This window comes from Schistocerca nitens, chromosome 3 (genome assembly GCF_023898315.1).
Source record: "Schistocerca nitens isolate TAMUIC-IGC-003100 chromosome 3, iqSchNite1.1, whole genome shotgun sequence".
Taxonomy (NCBI): Eukaryota; Metazoa; Arthropoda; class Insecta; order Orthoptera; family Acrididae; genus Schistocerca; species Schistocerca nitens.
Window position 1 is genome coordinate 404660292 of NC_064616.1, and position 27180 is coordinate 404687471.

A 27180-nucleotide genomic window follows, 5' to 3' on the forward strand; every position below is an offset into this window, starting at 1 on the left:
TCTTGAGTATTGCTCATCAGTATGGGACCCTTACCAGGTTGGATTAATAGAAGAGATAGACATGATCCAGCGAAAAGCAGCGCGATTCGTCATGGGGACATTTAGTCAGCGCGAGAGCGTTACGGAGATGCTGAACAAGCTCCAGTGGCGGACACTTCAAGAAAGGCGTTACGCAATACGGAGAGGTTTATTATCGAAATTACGAGAGAGCACATTCCGGGAAGAGATGGGCAACATATTACTACCGCCCACATATATCTCGCGTAATGATCACAACGAAAAGATCCGAGAAATTAGAGCAAATACGGAGACTTACAAGCAGTCGTTCTTCCCACGCACAATTCGTGAATGGAACAGGGAAGGGGGGATCAGATAGTGGTACAATAAGTACCCTCCGCCACACACCGTAAGGTGGCTCGCGGAGTATAGATGTAGATGTAGATGTAGATAAAGTACTCTATATTTAAATCTAATGTGGATAATTTTCATGAGGAGAAAGCAACACGTTTCGAAGATAATTTCATCTATCAAAATTGTTCGTATTTGTTTCAGCACGAAAACATTGGCGGTGCTGACGCGGAGAAAAGGTAATTGATAAATTGATTTTCTGAGAAATTTCTATCCTTTAAAATGACCTCTTGTGGGGAAATAAGGTTTCGACATCTACATGGAATTTCAGCTTTACCGTGTTTGAAGTCTACATTAACATCTATCATCGTGAAGAATACGTTGATTATCTGGTGTAAAGCGGTGGCTAATTGTACTGAGGAGGGGCGGCAACCTTTTGCTACCCCCGAGCCGCACTGTCAAGAACTGAATTTCTTGTGGGCCACACAGATCTCCTACTTGATATTTTAAAGGCGTTTAATAAAGAATGAAATCCAACTGCTTTTTGTTTTGCTTGTACCATCGCTAGAACTTAGCTTATGATGAAACACGTATGGTAATTTGGACAAGGAAACATACTGAATGTTGTTATTAAAGACAGTTCTGTATAAGAAGAAAAGCAGAAACAATATAAACAATATATGTAAGCTAGCTGATTTTTGCAAAGACGAAAATAGCAAACAGAGACTGTTAACAATGTTATTTATTTACACAAATAGCGCAGTTACCAGTTTCGAACCGATAGGTTTATCTTCAGGTGGCTGTTCACGTTTAGATTACATTTGTTGTTGTTTACACCAGTTATCACCTATTTTTCCCCATGTGGCGAAATTTCTTGGGATGGTGATACCTTCCATCAAAAAACCATGTGAGAAACGGTGCATTTAAGGTTAACTATGCCTAATAACGAATGAAAACAATGTAAACAAATTTTTAAAGTAAGACTGTTTACTTTTAGGTTACTTATGTCGAAATTCCCGCGCAATTATGCTGCGCTATATACTGGTTGTGTTCGCGAAATAGTAAAAAATACAGAAAGCAGTTTCATATTCATAAGCATTCGTTATTAGGTACAGTCAAATAGACAGTTTCTCACTTTTTTTCTGTAGGGTACCACCACCCCACTGAACATTCACACTAGGGGAACAAAACTGTCGCAGGCAGCGGTAGCCGAGCGGTTCTAGGCGCTACAGTCTAGAACCGTGCGACCGCTACGGTCGCAGGTTCGAATCCTACCTCGGGCATGGATGTGTGTGATGTCCTTAGGTTAGTTAGATTTAAGTAGTTCTAAGTTCTAGGGGACTGATGACCTCAGAAGTTAAGTCCCATAGTGCTCAGAGCCATTTGAACAAAACTGTCGACATCTAATGTAAATAACAACAAATGTAATCTAAACGTCTGAAGGTAATCAGTCATCTCGAAATTGGTAACGGCTCAATTTGTGTGAATAAATAACATTATTAACAGTGGCTGGTTGCTGGTTCTTCTTTGCCAGAATCAATTTGTAGTTTGTACACAGCCCTGGCTCAACATGTCAGTTTTCGACCAACTAGTAATAAACCAATATTTTGGATTTTATAGCCAAACAGAAAGTATAATTTAAATAGAGAAAAAATTAATAATGCAATTTAAGAAGAAAGGGGAATGCAGCATAAAGAATTGGAGAAATACATAGTTTATCCATATCAAGCTGTAAACGTCTTTGTGACCCCATAATTCAGGAAACAGTATTCCGATCTGGGATTACCTAAGCACGCTGTAGCCAAGAAAGGATTATGTATCTTGAATACGAGCGAAACATGCAAGAAATCTTAATGTCAAAGCACCTTAATCTTCACAACAAATCATTGGTTCAAATGGCTCTAAGCACTACTGGACTTAACATCTGAGGTTATCAGTCCCCTAGACTTAAAACTACTTAAACATAACTAACCTAAGGACGTCACACACATCCATGCCCGAGGCAGGATTCGAACCTGCTACAGTAGCAGCAGTGCGGTTCCGGACTGAAGCGCTTAGAACCGCTCGACCACAGCGGCCGACAACAAATCATTGGAAAAATCTGTGTAATCACGACACAGGTAGATAAAAACTGGAAAATTAGCTCTGATATCTATAAAGAACTAAGTGTCGACCATGAAACAGTTCACAATTTAGATTAGGCTGGATAGTAATACCTCGGTTCCATATGAGCCAATGGTAGATCAAAAGTCTTTCTGAAAAATAGCTGAAGCAGGATATATTTTCAGAATTTTTGAAATTATACTTTACGGGTGACAAAATTTAGCCACGTACGATAATGACAGATGGTTGTGGTCGTCGGACGATGATGATGATGATCCTTGAACGGAGGTAAAGACAGGACTTATAGTAGAACAGTGCTACTATTACGTATGGAGGGATGCTTTGAAATGTGCTTTCTTGTACGAAAAACACAAAAATTGACTGTATAGCGTGATCAAAACAATGCTCGTTCTGCGGGCCGCAGGAAATGGTTTTCTGGGCTGTAGTGTGCCGTCTGCAGACCACTGGTCTATACGATAGTCAATGCGCGCAAATACTTCTACAAGATGACACAAGTCCGTGCCCGCGCCTCATCACCGATTTCGCCCATATTTATGATACAGGCAGGACCTGGCCAGAAATGGAAGTGACAGAAGTGGGAAATTCAAATGGCCAAGCTTTTGGAAATGATAGGCTTGCGTAGTTTCCAGGCAGAGGCTGAAGCGACGGAAAGGGTACAGAACGGTAATCCGAGGATCATTTGGAAACATTTTTATATTTTTATTCTTAATTTTTACACTACTTACATGGCAAACATGATCAAAGTACTCCACTCGTATACCGTGCAATACGTTATAACCCTTTCTGGAAAATTATTGCCAACAGTCTAAGGATAGCATTGGCTCTTTTGTACCGAGGATTCAAAAACGGGAGAATGTGTGCACAATAAAACACGGAAATGTCAAAACTTCGTCAAAATCTAGGAAACTTCAAACAGCGTTATAGAATTTTTTTTTACTGGTGTGATGAAGCCCTACGTGCAGGAGAACAAATTTCTTCTGTTAATTGATGCGTGCGGAATACAGACAAATCCACAATTACACGGCTAGTTTTTTCAAGATGGAGGACTGCCATCGTTCAGTATTAAAATGATTACCTTTTCCTCCAAATACACTCCGCTAGTACAACCATGCGATGTCTGTTTTTATCGTGAGGTAAAGAATATGATGAAAAAGCTTCAAAACTGCTCTTATCTCATAGAAGAAATGAAATAATATTCCGGAAGACTGCATTAAAATAACAGCAAACTTTATAATATTGGCATCTGCAGCTAAAGATACATGCTCTTGAAAAATAAAAAGCAAAAAGCTGTTATATGAGCCTTTAATAGTGCTACCTATTGCACAACGTTAGAATTGCATCATCAGAAACATCTAAATGAAGAACAGTAGAACATGAGGACTTTAAAAATTACAAAAAATTAGAATATGTAACCTGACAGCGAATGATGGGACGTCCAACGCGCTCAAGTTTTTCATGTAAATGGTCTGAAAATAAGTAAGTTGACTACTATATTTAAATTTGCTTTTGTAGGTTATGCATCGTATATAACGTATTTTCCTCTCCCTAGAGTCTTGCCATTTCTAATTTCTTTTACAATTTTTAAATCTCTCGTGTGCTATTCTTTATGTAGATGTACCTGAAGATGCAACTCTAGCTTTTTAAGACCCGTAGTACTATTAACGGATCATACAACAGCTGTTCACGGTTCGTTTCTCAAGAATGCATCAAAATACATTTCAGTGTACATTACCAGCTATCCTCGCCAATAGTTGGCGAAATAATACGTCACGCGTGGATAACTGCAAATTGCGCAATGAGAGCGAACATTTTATGAATATAAACCAAGTTTGTTTTTTCTATAGAAACTTGAAAACAAAAAAAATGTAATTGTAAAAATGCGACCTGCAATATGTCGAGAAAATTACCGATTCCCGTTTTTTTACGATGAATATCACTACAGCACGCGTAAATCATCAACTGCAAAATAATAAAAGTATAATTTCGTATACGAAGTTCCCTTGTACGCACTGTAATCACTTCCTGGAAATTTATTTCCTATCACATTTTCCTCTGTCATTTATTTTCTTTTCTTTTACGAGAATTTTAATAAATGTAGTACACCGAAAATTATTTTGGTTCATTTTCAGTGTAAGTAACGTAAAAATTATAAAAAGACTTTTCAACATAGACTGGACCCTACGATCCTTGGATTACCGTTCTCTACTCCCTCCACTGCGCCAGCCTCTGCTTGCAATCTACGCTAACACAAATGCCCGATATCTCCCTTGACCTACGCCATAAACGCTATTTTCTCTAAACGCTTAGCCATCTAAAGATCTCACTTCTGTCACTTTCTTTTCTGCGCAAGCCATGAATATGCCATAAATTTGGACAAAATTGGTGATAAGTAGACACGATCCCCTTGTCAGGAAGAACATTGCAGGTTGTCAATGGGATACGAATAAACCGTCGTCTTCTAAGTAACAGTAAATTAACGGAAAGGGGGATCACAGGTTGCGTAACGTATAGCAGGTGTCGTATTCAAGTTGGATTTCCCACTTGACATAGTCTGAGTCCAGGTTCTGCAATACTCCTTCCTGTTTCCTCCTTCCGCCAGACTGAATACGTAGATGTCCTGCATGAAACGCGAAAAATCCTGGTTGGTCAATTTTTTTCAAAGGGTGAAGTGAATATAGAGAAGAAAGTTATATATTTGATTAGAGATGTTGCAAAGTATTCTGATTAATTGCCGAAAGTCGAGACAACTAGACTCTCCGGGAAAAGATGAGACAGTTTTCAAATATTCCGCTTAAATTGCTGTACACTGTCGCATATAAGGGAACGACCACTGCACGAAAGTAACATTCAAGGCTCTAGCAGCGAGCGAGGTGTCTCAATTGTAAGACTCTAGACCAATGGTCGTCGAAAGTTTTCGCTCAATAGCCAATACTGATACAGTGGGGCGTCACCTCGGGCTCAGTATGTGTCGATCTTATTATTAATTGGTAGCCTGCGAGGTGCCGGGGCTAGCAGTGTATTTAAGACTAAATTCGTCTAGAATCTTCATATGGAAATGATGCTCTAAGCCCCCTCCCCTTTTTATAACTCCGACTTTTTCTGTTGCACATGGATTAAGAAGAAACGCGAACTGACTGTAATCGACCCTGCAAGTGGAGTAGAAAAGAGTTTGGCACATGCAATAATTTAATTTGATAAAGGACAGTTTCATTAACGTAGTGAGAAATGAAAACGTTGCTTTACCGATCCACAGAATGAACATTCTGTCCAAAGTAACAATTTGATTTATTATGACTAAACTCAAAATAATAAACAAAACACATGAAACGTTTACAATACGTCCAATTGTATACTCAAATAAATGCTGTGAAAGTGAAGTTGTCCATAAACTAGCTTGTGACGTTTATGACCAAGTGGTATGTGGAGCCAATTCCTTGCAACTCAAATCTTAAGAGAAACACCCAGCCAACCCAACATTAATTGCTGCTACAGTAGTGAGAACTTAGACAATGAACATCCAAGACAGAACCACATAAGACGGGAACAGGCGCGCTCTGCTGAGCTCTGATTATCACAGAGCAAAATTTCCCAATCTGCCGGCGCTGCGGACATACATTACAAGTTGTCTTCTTAACTGCAAGGGCACAATCTGCCGTACCAGAGGCGATGGCTGGTTGCTTCGACGTCCCGTCGTGGTGATCATAATGTCGCGAGTATAGCCCGAAACAAATTATCCTGGTCTGGTTGTTCCAGACAAAAGACTTCCTATCAATACAAATGCGCCTTTGAGGGAGACAAAGAAGGCTCGCCACACAATCACTGGCGGTACAGTGATTGATTTTAACAAGCGAAGTCACACAGTAACTCCGATACAGTCAACTTTAGCCAAAACTGCTCAAGACGGACAACATAGGCCGCTTGTACGCAGAACGCTCAATTGCCAACTGTACTCGGAAAGTTAAGTTGAAGTCGAAACTTCAGCGACTTCGTCAAACAGTTACAATTAAATGAAAGTATATTAGACAACCAACGGAAGGCAGGCTGTCCAGACCAGCGAGAGCTCAGTCTTGTAACCTACTCCGACCGAAAGACGAGAGCCGACCCCCTCCAGAGCACCCACACAAGCCCAACACAGAACATTCCCGCCCCCAGGACAGTGGCCATAGTTAAACGTTCCAATCAGCAACTCGAAAACCGGCGGAAAATTCCACTCTATTGCCGACGCACTACTATTCCACCAATGGAGATACTTGGCGCCAATTTCTGCGCCGATTTTGCAGAAAATGCGGGCATTTGCTTGCCAAGACTGCCTGGGAACACAAGTCATTCCCACGCCTCGCTGGTAGCCCGCCAGAAAGTGTTTTCACTAAGTTTCTGCGAAGTAACGTAATCTCTAGCCCAGCCGCTCCGTCAGACCCCTGTGGGCGTGTCCCCCACACTCTTATGACAATGTCGGCTACTGGAAAGCATCCAATCGACTCCCTCACACCCGTCGGCTTAACCCTTTCAAGATCAGCAGAACCCGCCTGTCACCGGACCACCCGGGTGACGAGAGACGCTGCGTGGGAAGTCCGCATGTGAAGGAATAGCAACTTTTCACTGCATGCAATTAGAGAGGAAAATCGAATTACTCATAGTAAGATAGAAATATGAGAGGGGGCCACCCCTCAAACCTACATAAATTAGTACGTTATGAACTCCAAATAGAGTAGCTGTAGTAAGGATGCATTAAGTTGGACACAGGCCCCGAAGTAAAAATCGTTAAAAGTCGGCACCATTCGGAACATTTCGTGTCGACTGCTCTGTTTTAGATTGCTGCCACCCTCAGTGGCCCCACATTTGTGAGACTATAACTGCCTGGCGAAGTATTGTGTTGTTTATGTGACCAGATGATTAAGTGATTAATAAAACTAACTGTCTTTACATTTAAATGCATTACGTAGTATGAGAATAGATCACAAATGTTTACTAAAGATTTCGAATGTTATTTTCTTCCTTCTACTCATTGCATTGTATTACAAAAGCTTTAATTTAATTTCCTATTCATTGTCACAAATATGTACCACAGTGGAAGATGACCGTCTCTCTAATGCTCATTCGCGTATCCACATTGCATTCGTTTGAAGTTTATATCATACCAGCTGATCGACACGAGTCACGCACACGCGTAAGTTCTGTTCCGGAAGGGAGGCAATAAAATATTCACCCTCTCGCATCTTCTAACGCAGCAGTGGTCGCACTATAGACCACTCTGCTCCTGAGATTACCTCATGGCACAATTCACCAATGTGAATTAAAAAAAGCACATCTTAAAATACTACGGTCTTTGATAGTATCTTTGTGTGTTACTGAGCAGGAAAACTACACCCTTCAGAAGCTCTATAAAGTTACCTCATGTTTTCAGATTCGGGTGACAGTTGTACGCATATAGTTACAAAACACGGCTGAGAACCGCGGGCACTACGAATACTTAATTCGGGCCGCAATTTGAAGAGCTCTGCACTAGACTCATGCTCGGGAGAATTGCGGTTCAAATATCCGTCCGGCTATCCATATTTAAGAACACCACGACTGTCCTAAGTCGCTGATGGCGAATGCCGGGGTGGTCGGTTGTGAAGGACTCTGGCTGATGTAAAATAAACTAAACCAGTGGCCGTGAGACAAAATCTCTTTGGTATCTGGAATTTCCTCTTTCAGACGCGTAGTACTACGACCATCATAGCCGTTTATCCACTAGATAAGGAATTACGAAAGATTAAAAGTAAGAAGACAGTACCAGAAGAGCACATTTTGACCGATTTAATGATGAAAGTGTCAGGCTGTTCGCCAGTTTTGCCTCCGTAACGTTGACGGTTCGTAAAACGACCAGAGGACAAAGAGTGGCACAAGTTCGTGCATAGTTTGGAACAAAACGCCGGGTATTCTGCTGTTTAATAATAGCCCCTCAGTAAGAAGTTTCGAATAATGTGCCTGCTACAATAAAGGAAAAACTTTGTAAGCAGCACTCCAGTCAATGCACGCCAGTGAGTAATGTCATATATATATCTCTGAGACTATCTTAATTTCGTTGTAAAGACGAGGTGCAATCTACGTAGCCTTCGACAAAGCCAACTTTTATGAAACAACAGAATAGTGGTTGCCAGACGAAATGAAATGAAACCGCTATTGAGGATACTGATTTTAAAGTATTTCTCATCAAACTGCTCCTACTCCTAACGTGCTAATGTTTCTTATTGAAAACATTCCTGGAAGTGGCACTAGTGTGTATGGACACATTCATTGAAGTGCATTTCTGTTCGATAAAATTACTCTCTTCCCAGACTGTAGGGCGACACAGGGAACTTAGACAGAATGTGACAGCTGGCTTTAAAACCGGAAGAACGTAAATTAATGCACACTGGTAGGAGAAAGACTTCATTATGTGCGAATACTACAGGGTGATTCAAAAAGAATACCACAACTTCAGGAATTTAAAACTCTGCAACGACAAAAGGCAGAGCTAAGCACTATCTGTCGGCGAATTAAGGGAGCTATAAAGTTTCATTTAGTTGTACATTTGTTCGATTGAGGCGCTGTTGACTAGGCGTCAGCGTCAGTTGATGCTAAGATGGCGACCGCTCAACAGAAAGCTTTTTGTGTTATTGAGTACGGCAGAAGTGAATCGACGACAGTTGTTCAGCGTGCATTTCGAACGAAGTATGGTGTTAAACCTCCTGATAGGTGGTGTATTAAACGTTGGTATAAACAGTTTACAGAGAATGGGTGTTTGTGCAAAGGGAAAAGTTCTGGACGGCCGAGAACGAGTGATGAAAATGTAGCACGCATCCAGCAAGCATTTGTTCGCAGCCCAGGAAAATCGACTCGCAGAGCTAGCAGAGAGCTGCAAATTCCACAATCAACTGTATAGCGAGTCCTACGAAAAAGGTTAGTTATGAAACCTTATCGTCTGAAACGTCAACTACCCGAGGCGATGGATCGGCCGCCAGGCAGCCCGTGACAGAGCAGTTCATCACTGGCCTCCAAGAAGCCCTGATCATACCCCCTGCGATTTTTTCTTATGGGGGTATGTTAAGGATATGGTGTTTCGGCCACCTCTCCCAGCCACCATTGATGATTTGAAACGATAAATAACAGCAGCTATCCAAACTGTTACGCCTGATATGCTACAGAGAGTGTGGAACGAGTTGGAGTATTGGGTTGATATTGCTCTAGTGTCTGGAGGGGGCCATATTGGACATCTCTGAACTTGTTTTTGAGTGGAAAAAAACCTTTTTAAATACTCTTTGTAATGATGTATAACAGAAAGTTATATTATGTTTCTTTCATTAAATACACATTTTTAAAGTTGTCGTATTCTTTTTGAATCACCCTGTATATTACTGACGTACTGCTTTAGTCTGTCACTCCGATTAAATATCTAGACGTAACGTTGTGAAATAGATATGAAATGGAACGAACACACAAGGCAAGTCCTAAGGAAGTCGAATGGTCGACTACGGCTTGTTGGAAGAGGTCTGGGATGTTTAATGTACCCATAAAAGAGATGCCGTACAGAAGGCTCGGGCGACCTATTATTGAGTACTGTTCGTGTGTTTGGAATTACTACCAGATCGGAATAAGGATGAAATCGAAGCATTTCAGAGACGTGTTGCTAGATTCATTATATCTCGATTCTCCCAGTACGATAGTGTTAGGGATATTCTCAGTTGGCTTAGATGGGAATCTAAGAGGTAAAAAGATCTTTCCGCGAAACACGATCGAGGAAGTTTAGAGAACTTCCGACAGGCTTCAGGACGATTCTACTGCATCAAATTTATACCTCACGTAATGTACAAATAAGAACCGCTCGTACATAGGCAAATAAGTAATTTTTCGCTCGTCCTACATTGGACTAAAAGAGGAAAGAGAATGATTAGCAGTGACGCAAAGTACCCAACTGCAGCCTCTGTAAAATGAACTATGGAATAGGTATATATGCTGGTGTCAGTTATAGACACAGAAAATAGTTACTAATTTCTCGCCGGAATGTGTCGTTAGTTTACTTATAATGTTACAAACGTACATAAAATAACATTTTCAAAAATACGTGCCTCACGTTTCTCTTATGAGCTTCGTATTGAGAGTTTGCGTGCAGTGTTCGGTCAGAAATATTCATCTGTAGCTATAACGTGAAACAGGATGACTTGCGCAGTGATCAGGACATTCGGGAGGAGTGGCCTTCAAATTCCGGCCAACGATCCAGCCTTATGTTTTTCTCGGTTTCCCTAATTCCTAAATACTGTGACTGTTGCTTTGAAAAGGACATGGCGGATTTCCTTCCCCAATTTATTATAACACAGATTGTATTCCGTCTCTAATGATTTCGTCGTCCAAGGAACAAACATTATCTGAGTACAGACTGTTAGCATGACTCTCCTGTAGGAAGATGCTAGAGGTTGTATTTTATTAATTTTAATTCTGAATTAAACATCCTAAACCAGTTACCAGAGTACATAAGGTGGTGAGGAATGGCATTCTTCTCTGCATGTGAAGACAACTTGTGCGACAACAGCTAGTTATCTTGTTACCGGCAGGATCTGAGACAGTCCTCCGAACGGCTTCCTGATACTGATTTCCGCTAGTCTTCTCACAACTACTGATCAAAGTTCCCATCATTCTGTACCCAATGGCACATCCATTAGCTTATACCGTTCAGCTTTTACCGTAGCACTTCACATATGCCCTATCTGCTGGCATTTGCGTTAGTCCATCTCATTAGTAGAATTCTGTCTGTAAACCAGCCTCTGTTCATGTCTTACAGTGCTTATATCTTGTAACAGAAATAGGAAATCGTTTATAAAAAACGTCTTCATGTACTGTGGATCGTAATAATAATAATAATAATAATAATAATAATAATAATAATAATATATAAGAAACTATCAGCCTCGATTGCGGTAATGAAACCAACGTTTACCTAGGTTTCAGTCCAAATAATTGAGCCTTCTTCAGAAGATAAACCTGAATCTATAATTTGTCTAAGAGGGCATGGTCTAGAAATAAAACTAAAACAGCCTGAATAGGCGTAGTCACATTTTAAAAATGCGGCACATAAGACTAAGTCAACACCAAGACTTGACTTAAGCTCTGGCGTGCACCTCGTCTTCATGGACGTCGTGCGGTGGGCCTCGGCAGCTCACGTGAAACTAAGTAGGTTGGTTTCATTACCGCAATCGAGGCTGATAGTTTCTTATATATTAGATTATCACAATTGCTGACTGGGCTGCAATGTTGAAAGTACAATAATAATAATAATAATAATAATAATAATGTACTAACGAAGAAGCAGAAAAAACTGTTTTGCAAATATCTTTTGAGAAAACTGCCACCAGATGAAGTATGAAAGACAGTAAAACAAGGTTAAACACCAGATATGGAAAAATAAATTGTGTGTGTGTGTGTGTGTGTGTGTGTGTGTGTGTGTGTGCGTGCGCGCGCATTTGAGTGTGGCTTACTTGCGGAATTAGAATGAAATGAAAGGAAGATCTTTCAAAATGTTTTGGGACATAGTCAAAAAAAGGCACTTCATAAAGACTCGAAAAGAAAAATATACTCTAAAATTTAAAAAAACACTGACAATGGCGAACGGAATTCGGTTCGTGGCCACAAACGAAGAATGAACAGCACCTAATACACGAAACGTACGTTCCTTATGATTGCCTCTAACCCGAAAACAAGAATACCCTGATGAACTTGAAAAAAGATGTAATGAATACAGGCATACAACCAAAAGACACACAACCGAAACGCTTCAGCAGAGCTATAGTGACACTCGTGACTTTCTGAGTCGAGGCACGGACTGTTGGCGGCAAATGGTAGCATGAACGCCGTGCCAGACATAGTGAATTGATAACAAACATCTGACTTGAAAGGAAAAGAAAAAACGTTAAAAGAGAACAACTGTCGTAATGACTGTAAATCTACCATGAGCTATTTTGGCCAATTAATGAAATAATTAAATAAATAAGACTTGCAAAATTCGCCTGGGGCACCTGCTAGTGTGCAGGTTATATTTAAAAACAGCGAACTAACTACATTCGCTCCACTGTCGCTCAAAGTAGTACATCTACATCTACATTTATACTCCGCAAGCCACCCAACGGTGTGTGGCGGAGGGCACTTTACGTGCCACTGTCATTACCTCCCTTTCCTGTTCCAGTCGCGTATGGTTCGCGGGAAGAACGACTGTCTGAAAGCCTCCGTGCGCGCTCTAATCTCTCTAATTTTACATTCGTGATCTCCTCGGGAGGTATAAGTAGGGGGAAGCAATATATTCGATACCTCATCCAAAACGCACCCTCTCGAAACCTGGCGAGCAAGCTACACCGCGATGCAGAGCGCCTCTCTTGCAGAGTCTGCCACTTGAGTTTATTAAACATCTCCGTAACGCTATCACGGTTACCAAATAACCCTGTGACGAAACGCGCCGACCTTCTTTGGATCTTCTCTACCTCCTCCGTCAACCCGATCTGGTACGGATCCCACACTGATGAGCAATACTCAAGTATAGGTCGAACGAGTGTTTTGTAAGCCACCTCCTTTGTTGATGGACTACATTTTCTAATCACTCTCCCAATGAATCTCAACCTGGTACCCGCCTTACCAACAATTAATTTTATATGATCATTCCACTTCAAATCGTTCCGCACGCATACTCCCAGATATTTTACAGAAGTAACTGCTACCAGTGTTTGTTCCGCTATCAAATAATCATACAATAAAGGATCCTTCTTTCTATGTATTCGCAATACATTACATTTGTCTATGTTAAGGGTCAGTTGCCACTCCCTGCACCAAGTGCCTATCCGCTGCAGATCTTCCTGCATTTCGCTACAATTTTCTAATGCTGCAACTTCTCTGTATACTACAGCATCATCCGCGAAAAGCCGTGTGGCGTTGGCGTGCATGTTTTCAGAAGTTGTCATGCGCTCCCGCGACCTGTGGCGTGCGCTACATAGAGATGAGGCACGCATGACAAGCGGGAGTTAATGGCGCGGCCGCGTCACTCCGAGGCCCAAATGCGAGCAAGCGAGACAGCGCTCTTCACTACGGTACTGCTACGCCCAGCCCTATTGTGCTCTACGGACGTGACCGGCGGCCAGCTGACTTGCCGCGTGTTGACGCAGTCGCTATTGCAGGCGCCTATTACTGTCAGCTTGATGATGATAAAGACAGCGGTGTGCTACTTCAGTACCCTTGACATCAGGCGTAGTATACTGCCCTGACAGACAGTGATTGTGGGCGGAAACGGACGCGGCGTTTGAACCGTAAGTTAATTGGAGGTGGTGCATACCTCTTTGAAAATGTATTAAAGAACAAATGTGACTATAACTTAAGTCAGAAATGCAAATTTCAGCTCTCGATCCTGGGCAGATTTTCGAAATTCTCCTGGTACTGTTGAACCTCTGAAAACAGATCGTGCGTAGGAAAAAATGTGCCCTTAACACAGCAACTGTCAAGGCTGGTGGAAAGACCGTTAGTGTCTACACACAGGGTGTTACAAAAAGGTACGGCCAAACTTTCAGGAAACATTCCTCACACACAAACAAAGAAAAGATGTTATGTGGACATGTGCCCGGAAACGCTTAGTTTCCATGTTAGAACTCATTTTAGTTTCGTCTACCTACGCTCAATGGAGCGCGTTATCATGATTTCATACGGGGTACTCTACCTGTGCTGCTAGAACATGTGCCTTTACAAGTACGACACAACATGTGGTTCATACACGATGGAGCTCCTTCACATTTCAGTCAAAGTGTTCGTACGCTTCTCAACAACAGATTCGGTGACCGATGGATTGGTAGAGGCGGACCAATTCCGTGGCCTCTACACTCTCCTGACCTCAACCCTCTTGACTTTCATTTATGGGGGCATTTGAAAGCTCTTGTCTACGCAACCCCGGTACCAAATGTAGAGACTCTTCGTGCTCGTATTGTGGACGGCTGTGATACAATACGCCATTCTCCAGGGCTGCATCAGCGTATCAGGGATTCCATGCGACGGAGGATGGATGCATGTATCCTCGCTAACGGAGGACATTTTGAACATTTCCTGTAAAAAAGTGTTTGAAGTCACGCTGGTACGTTCTGTTGCTGTGTCTTTCCATTCCATGATTAATGTGATTTGAAGAGAAGTAATAAAATGAGCTCTAACATGGAAAGTAAGCGTTTCCGGACACATGTCCACATAAAATATTTTCTTTCTTTGTGTGTGAGGAATGTTTCCTGAAAGTTTGGCAGTACCTTTTTGTAACACCCTGTATATGAAGGCGAAGCACACTGTACAGAGTGGACCTGTTTTCGACAAAAAAAGGAGGAAAGCTGGTGTCTGATCATACACAGATAATTCAAATGGTTCAAATGGCTCTGAGCACTATGGGACTCAACTGCTGTGGTCATAAGTCCCCTAGAACTACTTAAACCTAACTAACCTAAGGACATCACACACATCCATGCCCGAGGCAGGATTAGAACCTGCGACCGTAGCGGTCGTGCGGTTCCAGACTGTAGCGCCTTTAACCGCTCGGCCACTCCGGCCGGCCACAGATAATTACCACGCACTAGACAGAACAGAACAAGAATCCCCACTCAAAACAAAATGGCCCACACTCACATATAATAATAATATAGTTTCAGAATCTCAAACTATTGCACTAGTAAGTAGAGGGTGTGCTCCACAATGTACAGAGGTATAGACGTTCCTCATGATAATCTGTCTTGCAAGGAGAAGCCAAATCTTGTGACCAACTGCTTTTGATGAACTTCGAAATACTTTTCGCGGTCCACTTCTGTGAAAGGCTTTAGGCCACTACGCTTCCTTTATCTAACAACTTGAAGTCAAAGATTATAGTGCAGGATCCGTTTCGGACTGGGATGAATTGTTAGAAACTCGAAAAAAGGCAATTATATTTATACATATCAGGCCCACAAACTAACAGTTTCCGGAAAATCGAATAATTTCTAATTTCAGTCCTTTGCAGACATACATGAGGTAGAAAAAGAGTACAAAATAATTAAGATATCGTAATCCGAGCCCGCGGTACGGAAGACGACTTTGTATTGTATGGAACTGAAGACCTAGAAACGTCGGAGAGGCTTCGTCCCCGCCGTAGCCCTCGGTGGCTCACAACCCCACAGCAGGCTACAGCAGTCCACTCACCCCACCGTCGTCCCACACCGAACCCAGGGTTATTGTGCGGTTCGACCCCTAAACGTGTATACACGCGTCTGACAGGTGACACGTACCTAAGCATTCTGTCTGATCACCTGCATCCTTTCATGTTCATTGTGGATTACGACAGACTTGGACAATTCCAGCAGGAAAATGCGACACCCCACACGTCATGAATTGCTACAGAGTAGCTTCAGTAACACTCTTCTGGCCTTAAACACTTCCGCTGCCCGCCGAACTGCTCAAACATGAACATTATTGATCATATCTGGGATGCCTTGCAACGTACTGTTCAGAAGAGATCTCCACCGCCTTGTACTATTAAGGATTTATGGACAGCCCTGCAGGATTCATGGTGCCAATTCCCTGCAGCAATACTTCAGACATTAGTCGAGTCCATGCCACGTCGTGTTGCGGCACTTCTGCGTGCTAGCGCGGGCCCTACACGACGTTAGGCAGCTGTAAAAGTTTCTTTGGCTCTTCAGTGTATGATTTCACAATGTACAGGAAACCAACCACCATAATCAGCACCATTCAGACTCACTCAAACCACACATAAAAATACAAACAAGCAAGCATCAGCTTCATGCTCCACAGATTAAAAAGAACACCTATAACCAAACAGTATTACACACACGAGCTAAATACAGTAAAACAAACAGCAACAAATAAACTAAAAAATACGTAAATGGACAATGAATGAAAAGGCCACATGAACGAAAGACCTTGTACAATGACGCAATATAGCAAGAACCCACACTCAAAACAAAAAGGCGCACACTCACTACAACAATAATATGTTATGGTATGTTATGTTAACCGGGGACCTAAAAACGACGGAGAGGCTCCGTCCCCGCTGCAGCCGCAGTGGTCCACAACCCCACGACGACTACCGCATTCCACTTCACCCCTCCGCCGCCCCACACCGAACCCGGGGTTATTGTGCGGTTCGGCTCCCGGTGGATCCCCCAGGAAACGTCTCACACCAGACGAGTGTAACCCCCTATGTTTGCGTGGTAGAGTAATTGTGGTGTACGTGTACGTGGAGAACTTGTTTGCGCAACAATCGCCGACATAGTGTATCTGAGGCGGAATAAGGGGAATCAGCCCGCATTTGCCGAGGCAGATGGAAAACCGCCTAAAAACCATCCACAGACTGACCTGCTCACCGGACCAACCAAATCCGCCGGGCTGGTTCGTGCCGGGGACCGGCGCTCCTTCCCGCCCGGAAAGCCGTGCTACAGAAATGGGGATTTCAAATACGACACAGATCAGAAAATACGGAACAGAAAACACTCAGAACACAGGAAACACCCACAAATAAATTCAAAAGATCAAGCATACATGAACTTAAGTTTCAGACAGTTTACATAGGATAAACATGCAGGAACATAAAACAAGATATTCACCACACGTCAGAGCTCTCAAAAGTAACAGATCCCATAGCATATTTGCTGACCACTTAATAGCCCACAATAGCCACCCAACTGAAATAGAAACAGATTTTTTTAAAAAATAAAATGCAGCCACAGTCTGTGGTAAAAACGTACAAAAGAAGAAAACTGTCACATTTAGAATGCTTTGGCAGAACAGCAGCAACGTTGACTCTGTGTTTTGTTAAGTAAAACAGTATTCCTTACGAGAGGACTTCCCTCAAATATGTGTAGTGTTCGTGTGTGCATCTCAGCAACAGATGAGAATGTATTTTTGAAAAATAACTCGAAGCAATCGCGAAATATTTTCGCATGACAAATTTACGTTTGGGCGTAAAGTGGTTTGTTATCTCGTAAACGGAACACACAACAACGTCACTTAATTGCAGATGATAAGCTAATAGTATCCAGAAATGTAAAACAACAGATACGAATGTTGTTTTTAGGCTTAATTTTCGTTATAATAATATTTACATTTTACATAACTGGATCAAATGTTGCCTCTGACGATGGCACATAGGTGATGAAACATGGTAGGACTTACATGAAAAAACAGTTGTTTGTGTAACAGGCGGACTTTATAGCCTGTAACTTTGTGTGGAAACACTGCTACTGCAGGAGCTGCAAAACTAAATGACGAATAGTATTGACCTTACAGGAGTTACTTTCAATGTAACTCCCGCCAAGATGTGAAGGCTCTTCGAAATCGGCTACTCGGCGGAACTGGTCTCTTCTTGCTAATTTTAGATGTGTTGAAATGAAAACGTTAAACAAGTTCTCAACGGATGTTTGACAACTGACCATATTTAATTTACATAATAACGAACCAAATATTCAGGCTTTACAAGGTTGGGTAGTGCCGGAATAAAATGTTACGCATTTTGAAAATTTTGGAAAACGAATGGTGCAGTGAGTGGCCTACATTCTTTACAAGAAAAATACTTTACCTTCAAATTAGGCTCGTTGGGAGACATTTTTGAGGTGCTGAAGTACGAGAAATGCGGTCAGAGCTGGAGATGGTAAAGTTTTTGGAAAGTTGCAACACTGAGCCATCCTTAGTGCATGGTGATCATTAGGGGGACAATATAGCAGAAACTACAATTAGTCTACTTATTTTCATCCAGCATTAGTCTACGAACATTACGAATTTCAGCTAGGTATTACACTAAAGTTTTTGAGAATTCAGACGTGATTTTTCGCATACTCTTACATAATACCTTAAGGTCCTGGGCTCGGGGCAAGGAGTAAACTCTGCCAACTCTTTGTCTGAATCACTAGAATCGTTTTTGTACAGAATACGGAGTCAGTTCTTACTATAATTTTTACGTCGTTAGGCCCGATTGAGAAGTGTGATTAAAATTATCTAGCTGATGTATTTGCTTTCTTCTTATCTCAAAATCTCTTCATGTTCCCCTTAACGTACTTCTCCCGTTCTTCAGTCCAGATTCTGTTGGTTCCAGTTCTCGGTTTCTATGCAAACAGGTGATTGCCGACAAGTGTTGTGGGCTGCAGTTCTATCCTGCCCCATTTCATCTGTGATGTCAAAATTATGAAGATCCCTTTCAGTTTCAAGCGGCCAGTTATTCTTAACATTCACTGATATGACAAGATTGAGATTTCTATGCGTCAGCTTGTTATCCGTCATTCTGACAATGTGTTGTAATAGTTTAATCTTTCTTCCTGAAATGTCAGATTTTCTCAGTACACTGGCACAATTCTTATGATTTCGTTTCCACCCAAATTCCGCCTAGAGGTTGACTGTGCTAAAATATTTTCCTTAAAATTATTCATTCTTCCATTTATGTCTTCATTTTGAGAACTACCTCTAATTATCGAGGTTTCCGATGTATATAATGCTTGTGGTTTGATTACTGTGTCGTAGCTCCATGTTCTGCGTATTGGTATTTCTTTGCAACTGTCGTGATTCTGTAGTCTTTCTATAGATGTTCAATTTTCTTGCTTCACGATTTAATCTTGAAAGTTAGATATGTGAATTTAGTTACTAGATATATTTTGCATAGTTCAGTTACTTTAATTAGTCCGTAAGTTAATATTTTTGTGTAAGATAAAAATGAATAAATGTAATGTTATTTAAAAAGGGCTAGCTGGCAGACTAGAAATCCAAAGATATGAGCTTCGATCCCAAGACAGTCAAGATTTTTTTCTGTCTCTTACCGCTCCTTTCACCTCTGGAAACGATTTTTAATGCGAAAAGTGCTATGTTGCTGTAGTGTCGTCTGCAGAACGAGGTATAATGCAAACGTTTGTACCTCAAGATGGCACCACGCAGCAACGAATCGGAGGCATCGGCATAGACACGCCCCGTAGTGTTTTTCTTACGCCACCGCAGCCCGTGAGTTTTTTGTATCCGAGCGCAGTGCCACTACGCCCACACTCTATGTATTCAGCGACCAATTTTAACCATTGCTTACGATGACAGTAATGTCGTAGTACAGATCCGGCTGCGTGCGACTACAAAAGTAATACTGGACATTATACTGAGGTGACAAAAATCATGGGATACAGAGATGAGCATATACATATGGTGGTAGTATCGCGTATATTAACGACCTAGAGCAGTGGCGTTTGCGTACAGTTGCCAGTGCTAAGAGTCAAGCACTACTGCGTGAAATAACTGCAGAAACCAATGTTGGACGTACGATGAACGTATCCGTTAGGACAGTGTGGAGAAATCTGGCGTTAATTGGTTAAGGCAGCATACGACCGACGCGAGTGCCTTTGCTAACAGCACGACATCGCCTGCTATGCCTCTCCTGGGTTCGTGATCATATTGGTTCGACCCTAGACGACTGGAAAACCGCGGCCTGGTCAGATGAGTCACGATTTCATTTGGTAATATCAGATAGTGGGGTTCGAGTGTGGCGCAGATCTCACGAAGCCGTGGACCCAAGTAGCCAACAAGGCATTGTGCGAGCTGGCGGTGGCTCCATAATGGTGGGGGCTGGGTTTACGTGGAATGGACTGGGTCGTCTTGTCCAACTGAACCGATCATTGACTGGAAATAGTTATGTTTGGCCACTTGGAGACCTTTCTCAGCCATTCATGGACTCCAAGTTCCCAAACAACGATGTAATTGTTATGGGTGGCAATGCGCCATGTCACCCGACCACAATTATTCGCGACTGGTTTGAAGAACATTCTGGACAATTTGAGCAAATGACTTGGCCACCCAGACAGCCCGACATGAATCCTACCGAGCATTTCAGAGACGTAATCGAGAGGTCCGTTCGTGCACAAAATCCTGTAGCGGCAACACTTTCGCAATTGTGGACAGCTATAGAGACAGCATCGCTCAGAATGAGATTTTCACTCTGCAGCGGAGTGTGCGCTGATATGAAACTTCCTGGCAGATTAAAACTGTGTGCCCGACCGAGACTCGAACTCGGGACCTTTGCCTTTCGCGGGCAAGTGCTCTACCATCTGAGCTACCGAAGCACGACTCACGCCCGGTACTCACAGCCTTACTTCTGCCGGTATCTCGTCTCCTACCTTGGTAGAGCACTTGCCCGCGAAAGGCAAAGGTCCCGAGTTCGAGTCTCGGTCGGGCACACAGTTTTAATCTGCCAGGAAGTTTCAGCATGGCTCAGTATATTCCCAGGGGACTTCAATCGACCTGTTGAGGCCATGCCACGTCGAGTTGCGACACTACGCCGGGTAAAAGGATGTCCGAGGCATAGTAGGAGGTATGGAATAATCGTTTCCACCTCTTTGTTTTTCATGTTAAAGGCGATTGTATACTGATGTGAAACTTCCGATCTGTAATGAAGTGTTAAGTGTATGTGACAACATCAGTTTCATGTCATCTGAGTGATCACTGGTAGTTTCCGAATTTAAGTATACTAGTGTTGCCCGCATCTCGTGGTCGTGCGGTAGCGTTCTCGCTTCCCACGCCCGGGTTCCCGGGTTCGATTCCCGGCGGGGTCAGGGATTTTCTCTGCCTCGTGATGGCTGGGTGTTGTTTGCTGTCCTTAGGTTAGTTAGGTTTAAGTAGTTCTAAGTTCTAGGGGACTGATGACCATAGATGTTAAGTCCCATAGTGCTCAGAGCCATTTGAACCATTTTTTATACTAGTGTTCAGAGAGAACAGAACACCTTGAAAGATTAGAGATAGGACGTTAACATCCACGGGACATGTATATTAGTATGTTCTGCAGAAATGATTAGTATTTCAGTCACGTAGGTTCAGCAAGTGTCCTGCCGCCTAGTAGGCACAGGGTCCACCATGGGCCCTGATAACTTTGGCATTGACATGTATGTGCATATAGCATTATGTGGTTTAGCCATCCATGCTGCATTCACCTGGTTCCAAAGTTCATCTGTGGTGGTTTGTATTGAGTCACAGCACTATACCCATCGCTTCATTGTATCCCACACATTTTCGACTGGCGACAGGTCTGGTGACATAATGGGCAAGGGCAAAAGGCTGATATCCTGTGACACCAAAAAGGCACATGTTTGTGGAGCAACATGTGGTCGTCCATTGTATTGCTGAAAAGTGGCGTCTGGGGTGTTACACAGGAAGGGTATGGCTATGGTTCGCGGGAATTCATTACGTAGATCACACTAGTCACAGTGCCGTGGACACTCACCAACCGTGTTTTTGTGGTTGTACCTAATAGCACCCCACATCATAAGCCCTTTAGCTGGCACTGTATGTCTGTATGGATTCGTCCGAAAACCCTATTTGATACCATTTCCGCCGCCAATTAACGTCGTTCCATACACCATTGCCGTCTAACACGTTTCTGCACATTCGCCCAAGATAGACGGAGAAGTGGACGATACACATGTAACCTATGCCGTAATAAACGGCGACAGACTGTCATCCCTGACAGAGTACGATGTGTTACCCCGTTCCACTGTCCTGCAATGCCATGCGGATGAGGTGTCGATATTTTGGGGGTGATTTGGGTGGACCTGACGCATCTCGTCAGTCTCTACCGCCTTCCATGAACCATTCTGCACACACCCGTTGCACTGCCGAAATACTTTTCCCACACGGGCAGCAATTTCCCGGATGGATGCACCACATTGTCTCATACCAATAATGTGCTCTCTTTCAAACTCATTGATTTGACGGTATCGTTCATGCACACATCTGTGAGGCATCCTGCACGTCTGCTCAAGTTACACTGATCCATTAATTTCTGTTTATAGCAACAACGAGAGCCGCAGGAACATGTTACTGGTAGGTGGTGTTGCGCCGCAATATCGATGTTGAGCCCGAACACGCGGGCCGAAATTGTTAGAGTGCCAGTCATTTCTGCATACTAATGTACCTGTCTGTGAATATAAACGTCCTATCTTTAGTCGTTCAAGGTGTTCTGTTTTTTTCTGAACGCGAGTTTATTTACGATGTTCAAGATTTAATAAATTACTTATAATCTGGGTGCATGTTGTTCTATCTGTTCGACATCCTCCTGAACTAGACTTGCTACAATACGCCACAGGTGCAGTATCATTCAGAGTCTGCATTAAACTGTAGGTCCTTTGTAAGTGGCTTGGTAAATCAGTCCCAAGGTCGGAGGAAGGGGGAGGTCATGTCGCCTGTAATGGGACGATACGTAGAAAACCACCACGATGTTGAAACTAACCCTTCGACTTGAGGGAAGCTTTAGCTTTTAACATTATGGCTGTGACTACCGACATACGGTAGGTTTGTCGCTGCGCCGTCGTACCTCAGAGACAGCGAGGCCTTCTCATGCATCCACGGCCAAGGTCGCTTGGGCAACTAGAATGGCGGCGTCTTGTCTAAGTGCGTTGGTGAACAGAGGTTTTACAGAAACTCATTTCGGCTAGGGTGTATGCTATGAGAAACTCTTGTGAAAGGACTGGGATATCGTCTATGGGGAAGACTACAAACAATACTAGTTTTGCCGCGTCCCGCTACGGAACAGAATAGCACGTCCGGTGCGGAACCGTAAAACCGCAGCAGTCGACGATTGCGCAACTGGAACTTTCCCGCGGCCGTACTGCGTTTCTCCCCAACCGGTCGGCAGCCGGCTTGTGGGGTGAACGCTACGGAGACCGGCGCTTCTCGGAAGCGACTCGCCCCCTGTGAGTCCCCGACACTTCTATTATATATGCAGTAGTTGCGCAAAGCGGTCGTGCCGCCATTCCCGTGGTTAGTGCGGCAGTCGGAGCACGCCGCAATTTCCACCTACCGGGGCTTCACCGGGACTCTGCTTAAGGAACGTGCTCCGCGGAAATACGAATAGGACGCACGGGGAAAATCCTGAGATAGAGACAAATTAAAACAAAATATCCCTCACTGCGCTATTGCGTGACGCATTTGCTGATATTGCCAGGTACGGATTTTAAATGAAAACCTTCGGAGATGAGGGAACTAAGCGTAGCGTGGTGTACTGCCTTGCTAACCTGCAGAAAGCCTCTGACAACATTATTAAAGTAATTAGTGATAAAACACAGAAAACTTCATATACGAACTCACTGATCCAACTTCTTTTCCTGAACTGACAGATCTACATCTACATCCATACACCACAGCCACCGTCCGGTGTGCTGTATCGGACTAAATAACACTTGTCGGTACGGTGGTGGGTTCTTAGCTTTATTTTTGGAGAGGAGGAGATGATACTGTAACATATAAAATATTAGGTCACTTTATTACAACTGGAACAATATGAAATACTTAACTTTGCAAAAAGCTATGTCCACAGGAATGTCATGAGAATTTATTACCGACGCTGAAGATTAATGTATCACTTGATACACAAGAAGTTGCTACTCTCTTCTCAGAGAGGGCAGTTGATTATAAAATTTCATACAGAGTTCTGTACAACACAACTGTTGCACAGTTGGCTCAGTAGAGAGACGATGTTGCCGTGTTCGGCGATGATTGCGGACTGGGCTGGGCGGAACTCCACTCTGCCGTAAGAAAGCGAGCTGATGCGGTGGAGTATGGGAACTGTTCTGAGCGTGTCTACGCGCCGTCTCTCATTCATCGTTGCTTCTGCAACGACTACATTTGCTTGTGGTCCCTCGCCTTGCAACCTTGCTCTTCGCATGACGCCACACGGTGCATGGTGGATGGTAACTTGTACCACGAGTCATACCCTTTCCTATTCCACTCGCAAATGGAGCGAGGAAAAAGACTATGCGCCTGTGTACGGGCACTAATTTCTCTTGCCTTGTTTTCGTGGCTCTTACACGAAATGTACATAAGCGGCAGTAGACTCAGTCTGCAATCAGCGTCAAATGCCGGTTCTCTGAATTTTTCAGTGGTGTGTCGTGAGAAGGAGGTCGCCTTCCGTCCAGGGATTCCCATTTAACATCACGGTGCATGTCTGTAACACCCTCGTGTTGGTCGAACCCACCGGTAACACGCCTCAGAACTGCTTGTCGTCTTCATTTAAATAATTCTTCTTATGGGGCAGAAGCAACTGTATAAGTCCAGTTTGAAAAATGAAGATTGTGAATTAAACAACTGTCCTGAAGCTGCCTTCATTTCTCAAGATGTCTTCCTTTAATGCGACCTGGTGGGGATCCCCAACGCTACAGCAGTTCACAAGAACGGTTCAGAAGGTTCAGATGGCTCTAAGGACTATGGGACTTAACATATGAGGCCATCAGTCCCCTAGACTTAGAACTACTTAAACCTAACTAACCTAACGACATCACACACAGCCATGCCCGAGGCAGGATTCGAACCTGCGACCGTAGCAGCAGCCAGTTTCCGGACTGAAGCGCCTAGAACCTCTCGGCCACAGCGGCCGGCAAGAATGGTTCGCATTAGTGTAATATACGTGGACTCCTTTGTAGATGAGCTACACTATCCTAGAATTTTTCAAATAAACCGAAGTCGACCATTCACCTTCCGTACTACCGAAGTAATGCGCTCGTTCCATTTCGTATCATTTTGCAATGTTACGCATCTATATTGGACGTGACTTTGAAGCAGCACACCAGTACTATTGTATTCTGCCATTATAGGATTGTTTTTTCCTACTGATTTACATAAGCTTACATTTTTCTACATTTAGAGCAAGCTGGCATTCATTACCTCTAATAGAAATTCTGTCTAACGGTAAGTCATTCGGCATCCTCCTACAGTCAGTCAACGACGACACTTCCTTGTACACTATAGCGTCATCAACCGACAGTTACTGCTCACACTATCCGTCAGATCGTTTGTTTATATAGAGAATAAGCTTTGTCCTTTCTTGCTTCACCGGGGCGCTCCTGACGATCGGCTTGTCTGTGATGAACACTAGCCCTCCACGACAACGTATTGGGTTCTATTACTTAAGACGTCTTTGAGCCACTCACAGTTCTGGGAGTCTATTCTGTATGCTCGGATCTTCGTTAACCGTCAGCATTTGGGGCACTGTGTCAAACGCTTTCTGAAAATCTAGGAATATAGAATCTATCTGTTTCCCTTCGTTCATGATTCATATTGTGCAAGAAAAAGGTAAGATGAGTTTAGCTCGAGCGAGCATTTCTAAATCCGAGTAGATTTGATCAGAGAAACTTTTCTGCCACAAGTAAGTTTATTGTATTCGAACTTAGAATGTGCTTCAATTCTGAATCAAACCGATATTTAAGGACACTGGTCTGTAATTTTTCGGGTCCATCCTTTTACGCATCTTATATATAGGAGACGCTTGCGTTTTCTTCCAGTAGCTTCAGACTTAGCACTGGGAGAGATTAGCGATAAATGCAAGCTAAAGAAGGTGCGAACGCCAAAGACTTCGATCTATACATTCGATGCGGGATTTTCTATCTGGAGCTGATGACTTACAGGAGTGAACATAAATTTGGAAACACCACAAACGTAACACATTACCATGCCTAACTGGATGTAATGCTGACGGGGTTCGCGAGTGCGAGATTTAATTCTGTTCCCACTGTCATCCCCTTAATTTTCTTCACAGTTCTCTTCAGTGATCGTCTTCACGATCATTTAATATACACTTTCGTGTGCGGTGTGACTTAGCGGATGATTTGTTTCCTTGTACGTAGCATAAAGTACGGTGCCCCTTGAAACACCAAACACTTCAGCTCCCTTGATTATGGGAGCACCCGCCATACGAACACCAACAAATTTCCCATGTTCAAATTTACCTAGCTCCGACATAACGAACTCACGAACACACAGAACACTGTTATGACCACGACTGACACATGCAACGAATTGAGGACATTATACACGTGTCATTCTTGGTCAAATACAACAGCGCAACCTGCAGGCGTGGCTAGTCTCTGCATTCATGTTCAAGCATGCATTTCTCGCAGGTCGCCCATATTTTTGCCTAACCTCTGTATGTGTTTTAAATTCATTCATCACAATAAAAGGATGACAGCCAAAAACAGTTGCAGGATAAAATTCTTTTATTAAAATTCTTGACCAGGTTTCGGTACATATAAATATACCTTCATCAGAAGTAAAACTTCTAAAATTACATCATGCAATGGAGAATAATAAAACAATTATGCCAATTGCATGACGACGCCTTTATCCTGCAACTGTTTTTGGTTGTCATCCTTTTATTGTGAAGAATTTTAACAGTTGCTGCTGCAGCCATGTTTAAAATCTTTAAATTCATTCAGTTGCTTCTCAACACACAAGGAAAGCAGAATAACACCACATCTGTGTCTTCCATACGGGGAGCCTCTACGACGGCCAAATGGTTGTATTTCTGTACGATCTTCTTACGCGAATGATTTCTTTTAAAAGCTGATATTTAAAACTTCAGCTTCGCTTTTGCTGTCTTCCATTGTCACACCGCACTGATAGACGAGTGACTGGATCGAGACCTTAGACTAACTTAGCGGTTCTACGTACGACGAGAAGTGTCTCGGGTCTCGGCAAGATCTTTCCCTACATCTGCACCATTAGTCTGCAATTCACAACTAAGTACCTGACAGAGGTTTCATCGTAGGACCTTTAAGCTACTTCTCTACCGCTACTCTCTCGAACAGCGCGCGGAAAGAACAAACACTGAAATCTTTCCATGAGAGGTGTGATGTCTCCTGTTTTATCATGGTGATCATTATTCCCCATGTAGGTGGGCGCCAACAAAAC

The 27180-nt window shown here is 42.9% G+C and overlaps 1 protein-coding gene across 1 annotated transcript in view; it reads left to right on the plus strand.

Moving 5' to 3' along the window:
- The first annotated feature begins 572 nt into the window (after positions 1 to 572).
- LOC126248341 (solute carrier family 41 member 2-like) overlaps positions 573 to 27180 on the plus strand; it is a 530019-nt gene continuing 503411 nt past the window's right edge. The window contains exon 1 of the mRNA XM_049949243.1: positions 573 to 587. The gene's annotated coding sequence lies outside the window, so the exon portion shown is untranslated. The remainder of the gene's footprint in view (positions 588 to 27180) is intronic.